Genomic DNA, 6,000 nt, shown 5'->3' on the forward strand with positions numbered 1-6,000 from the left:
GATCCTGAAGATCCAATCGACTGGATCAACGGTGAAGCCGAAGCTTTTGAGGAAGTTTTAAGTGGCCGTGGAGATGTCTGTGCCTTCTCAGGTGCCAGGGGAATTGCAGCTATTTTGGAGAAGGCAGGATGCGAGCATGTGAAGATTCTGGCCCAAGCCGAATCTGCGTTCTCTATTGAAGATATAAAAGACCCCTCGGCCGAAGCAAGCTTTGTTGGCAGAGAGTTTTTCACCGACATCTGGGAAAGTGGTGGCCGAGGGATGGCTCACGAAATTATAAAGAAAAGTGAAAAAGATACCCATGATGGTAGAGAAGCAGCAAAGGCAGCTAAAAAAACTGCAGAACTTGAAAGGCGGATAGGTATTGTCTAATTGTTTTTGACTTTATGTTTTATTCTTGTGACTTCGAACTTATTCATGTTTTATATCGCAGCCGAATTATCTCCTCCCCCGGAGCCCTTCGAGTCACAAGCCGACCCCGAAGCAAAAAAGGAAGATGAAATTACTAAGATGGCCGAAGCTATTATGGACAAAGCTGTGACTCAACTACTAAACGAAGTTGCGGAAGTAGTTCTAAAAGAAGAATAGCTATTGTTGTAAAAACATTCAAAATACTGATGTAATATTTGCTGAACAAAGTGTGTAATATTCTATAGTTTTGAAAGTAATATATAAGCTGTATGTAATTCAGTTCTTTACGATGCATGAAACTTTACATACATACCATTTTTGAGCCTTTGGCGAAAAAACACCTTCCCTTCTTTTCATGCTTTGTGAAGAATATCCATATTCGTGAAAATATTATGCTTCGTAAGCAATAAATCTCCTCTGATACTAAAGTTGACAAAAATTGTACTTCTTCAAACTTTATTTTGTGCCTTGGCACAATTTCTTCGAAACAATTTCCGAAGATTAACATTGTATTCCCTTCTTGTGCCATTAATGCAATATGATGTATGATGTCATGTTATGCGAATGATGTGATGATGCTATGATATGCAAAATGATATTTGTGCCGAAGATACACACACGTTCCCACAGTAGAACACAGTCTCTTTGCCGTTTATTTTTTGGCTTCACCGCTTATTTTTCGGTGTATCAGTGTTGACTTTTCGCTGTAAGCCTCCCTTAGGAGCTTCTTCGCCTTTTACTTCGGCGGTATCAGCGTTTATTTTTCGCTGTAAGCCTCCCTTAGGAGCTTCTTCGCCTTTTATTTCGGCGGTATCAGCGTTTATTTTTCGCTGTAAGCTCTGCATTCCCTTTGGAACGACTTTTGAGCAGAAAACTTACGCTGCGTTCCCTTAAGAACGACTTTTGTTGCCCCGACAAAAACTTACACTGCGCTTCTTAAAACGACTTTTTGTAGCTTCAGAGATACTTTTATAACCACGAGCTCTTAAGAACGAGTTTTCATGCTTCGGCAACTTTTTGGATTCCGTATGTCTGTGTATAAGATATATTTTCACTATGACAAAAATGAAGCTGTTACAAGAAATTGAAAACGACAAGAAAAACTTAGGCTTTCAATGATTGTTCCTTATTAAAAAGAAAAATGGTAACAAATGCAGGAACTATTTCAGCAGCAAGATATCTTCTAGTAGATGTGCTTCGACTCTGGTACAGTACTGTTGACTGTGCGAGCTTCGGACTCCTCTCTGAAGTCTCGTTGCTGATGAGTGTGCTAGCTCCCTTCTGGCTGCTGGCCTCGTTGTATTGGTAGTGGAGGTGGAAGCTATTGCCAAGATGCCTGAGATTAGCTTGCCGAAGCAACAGAAGCTGCAGAATGGTTACCCACATACTCTGGAATGTACGGTGAGTGGTACGAAGCAGTATGCATAACTTGCTTCGGCTGGCTCTGTTGGGCTGCAGCTTCTGCTATCTCTTTCTGTTTCTGGATGGTGACATGGCACATCCTGGTAGTATGGCCCTTGTCCTCACCGCAGAATAGGCAATAAATTTTTCTGGGCTGATCCCTAAACCTTCCTCCGAAGCCCCTGGCGCCTCTGCCCCTTGGAGCTGGGGGCCGAGGATAGCTCTGTTGCTGCCCCGAAGCCTGGGAGGAATATTGTGGCCTCTGTTGCTAGCTTGCTCTGTCATCATTCTGAGTGGAATGAATTGATCTGACATGCCTAGGATGGACTCTTCCTCCGAAGCCCCTGGTCATTTCGGAGAATCTGTAAGCTTCCTCCCTTCTCTGTCGAAAGTCATTATTAGCTCGGATGTATTCATCCATCTTTTGAAGCAGTTTCTCCAGGGTCTGAGGGGGTTTCCTGGCGAAGTATTGGGTTGTAGGTCATGGCCGAAGCCCCTTAATCATGGCCTCAATGACAATTTCATTGGGCACTGTTGGCGCCTGTGCCCTCAGTCGTAAGAACCTTCGGACATACGCCTGAAGGTATTCTTCATGATCCTGTGTGCACTAGAATAAAGCTTGAGCAGTGACTGGCTTCGTCTGAAACCCTTGGAAACTGGTGATAAGCATGTCCTTCAGCTTTTGCCATAATGTGATTGTTCCTGGCCGAAGAGAGGAGTACCAGTTTTGTGCAACATTTTTGACTGCCATGACGAAGGATTTCGCCATGACTGCAGTATTGCCACCATATGAAGATATGGTTGCTTCGTAGCTCATCAGAAATTGCTTCGGATCTGAGTGTCCGTCATACATGGGGAGCTGAGGTGGTTTGTAAGACGGGGGCCAAGGTGTAGCCTGCAGTTCAGCTGACAGAGGAGAAGCATCGTCAAATGCAAAATTTCCATGGTGGAAGTCCTCATACCAGCCATCCTCGTTGACGAAGCCCTCTTGGTGAAGCTCTCTGTGCTGGGGCCTTCGGTTTTGCTCATCCTGAGCAAGATGACGAACTTCTTCAGAGGCTTCGTCTATCTGCCTTTGCAGGTCAGCTAGCCGAGCTATCTTTTCCTTCTTCCATTGCACTTGCTGATGAAGCATCTCCATATTCCTGATTTCTTGGTCCAAGTCGTCCTCCTGAGGCGTTGGACTGGTGGCCTTCCTCTTCTGGCTTCGGGCCTCCCGAAGAGAAAGGGTCTCCTGGTTCGGGTCCAGCGGCTGCAGAGAGGCAGCTCCTGTTGCTGAAGCTTTCTTTGGCGGCATGACGAAGGTCGATGCTTGCCGAAAGTGGTCAGAAAGGGTTCACCGGAGGTGGGCGCCAATGTTGGGGACTTGCTCTCAAATGCTTCGACTTAAGATCAAGGCAACACAAAGAATGTTAAACGTTAAAGTCCTTCATCCTTCAAAACATTATTTCCCTTAGGATGTAACGATTTTCGGACGAAGGTTACAAAGGACATACCTTCGTAAGCATGACATATAAAAATAGAGAGGAAATCATACGAAGTATAAGAGACAACATGAACAATTGAATATGTTGTTATTATTGAATCATTTCTATTTTATTACTATGAAGAAATAGAAATGATATCATGTTACAAGTGTACCTTCGGCTTGAGGGAAGGTAAAGGGTACAAGCGTGACGCAAAAGCAAAATGCCAAGTCAGCGTGAACAGTACTGGAGCACTGTTCATCTATTTATAGGCACATGACGCAACCCATGTAAAATTACACTCATGCCCTTTACATTTGCTAATAATTCTATAGTAATTCATCGGGGTCTAGATAGCCTTTTCCCCTTTAAGTCGGTTTCCTTTTCTGTTATCACGCCGAAGCTCCCTTGCGCACAGCTTTGGCTTTGTTCCATCCTTCGTATCCCTTGTGCTTCTTCACACTGTGATTTTGACTCAAGTCTGAAAGGTCCAAGTTCGAAGGTACCTGCTCATGTATTATACTCCAGAAACATTGTTAAATCATGTTTTTGAGGACCTTCGGAAGCCGAAGGTCCCCAACAACTCCCTATAACAATTGTATGTTCATGTTTTCTAACTAAGTGTGAACCATGATAAAGTAATTAAGTATATGCATGTGTAAATATATGCTAATGTCAAACACTCCCTATAACAATTTGTTGTTTATGTTTCCACACTAAGTGTGGAACAGGATAAAGTATATGTATGTGTTGCAAATTAGATTTGCCATAATGCTTTAAAATATTCTGTTAATTAGATTTCCAAAAAATCTCTACTATCTCACCTCTTGCTGCTCACCACCAAGGCGGTTGTACTTCTTGTTGTGACTATGCATAAAACCTTCCCTACCGACATGTCTAATTCATACCTTTTGCTCTTTTCTCCATACTTTTCTACTTAATATTAGTGCTTTAGCCTCAACAGACCCTTTACACTCTTTAATCATCAAGATATATAATAGCCTCAATAGACCCTTTACTCTCTTTAATCATTAAGATATAAGTCTGCAAACAACAAACACTATTAATACCTTATGATTATGTAGCCAAACATCCAAAAAAATTTGACAAACATACCATTCAATCATTTTTTTCCAGTTATGATAACCTTACCTGTTTGATACCAATGGTACCCAAACTTATCAATAAATATGCTTTTGGGAATGCCTTATAAGTCTTTATATCTTCGCATAGACTACTTCTTGAAAGCTACTTAGACACCCTTGATCATAGACATTCTAACTGCCATTTGATATGTACCAACATATTCATCATTGATTCTGCTCATCCCCATCAATACATAGTTTAATAGGTGGTCATAACTAACATTTCAAAAGTCAGTGCAGAGTAGCATTGCTACAATGTTTTACATGCATTATAAAAAATGAAAGCATGACCATTGCCTACTACTTCATTTTTTAGAAACCTCCCTGTAAATCTAAGGCATAGTAGCAACAAGATAAAAATCTTATATATGTAACAATGCTCTTCAGCATTTTGCTCAATTATTGTAGTCCAATGCCGTTCTAATTTGTATGATAACAAACAACAATGTAGTTTAACTGCAAAACATAAAAACGGTCAAGTTAAATCAACAGAAGACATGTGCAATTTACAATAAAAAGCTTACATGTTACACTACTATTGTTTTCTGTTATCTCATCTAATCCTTTTCATGATTTTTTGTATCTTTGCAATGATGTCATGATCGATCCTATAGGATCAATGACATCAGTTACACTTAACCAAAATATGACAGTTGCAGGCTTGCGTCCCTTTCCTTCATAAGTACATGGTTCACTTGTCACATCTATATGAACCAAGAACCTAAGCTAAAGTTCGTGTTTTATGTAGTTTCGTGCTATTTGACGATATTCAAAATGTCAATAACTTACCACAAGTAAAGAGTGTCTTTGCGAGAGTAGTTGTTAAGTTCCCTAGGCGTCGTGATAGTCAACACTTCATCCTACACGATATCACTGTGAGTCACTTCATCAAGCTTTAAAATAGAGTCAATATAATCATGTTATTATATCATAAACTTTTTTGACTTATACGACATGTATTCTAAAAAATATCTAGGGAGCCAAAATCGAAGCAATTTCAAGTGGCAATAATGTCGAACGGTTCGACGTCTTACTCAAACAAGGATGCACATATACATTGTATAAAATGGCATTCTGTCTAAACTGGGAGGAGGTTCAATTTCGAAATATTGGGCATGGGCTAGAGTTGGGATTGATAACACATACTATTGTGGAACCATTCACTAAACCAATTCAATTTCCTCCATTTCCAAAATATCTTATGCCATTTCATGATGTTTACCATCAACCACATAAGACGTTCATAGGTAATGACCCTTCCCTCCATATGTATATATATATCCCTACTACTCTATAAGCACGGTGTGTAGGTGTCCACACCGTGCACCATGTTCTGCCTCTCCTCCGACCACTTCCGTAAGCACCTCAAGAATCCCACCCGAGATCGCCGCCCAGGATCTCGTATGGCCGCCGCATGGTCGTATCGCCCTGTGATGCCCCCACCCACCCAACGACCCCCACCCCAGTTCCCCTGTCTCACGACCAACCGCCCCTGCCCCCAGCGAGACACCAGCACGAGTTGGCCTTCTTCTCCGGCTCCAGCGACGCCGCTGGCCCTCGCCACCCCATCCCCAAGC

Source organism: Zea mays, chromosome 8, assembly GCF_902167145.1.
Source record: "Zea mays cultivar B73 chromosome 8, Zm-B73-REFERENCE-NAM-5.0, whole genome shotgun sequence".
Lineage (NCBI taxonomy): Eukaryota > Viridiplantae > Streptophyta > Magnoliopsida > Poales > Poaceae > Zea > Zea mays.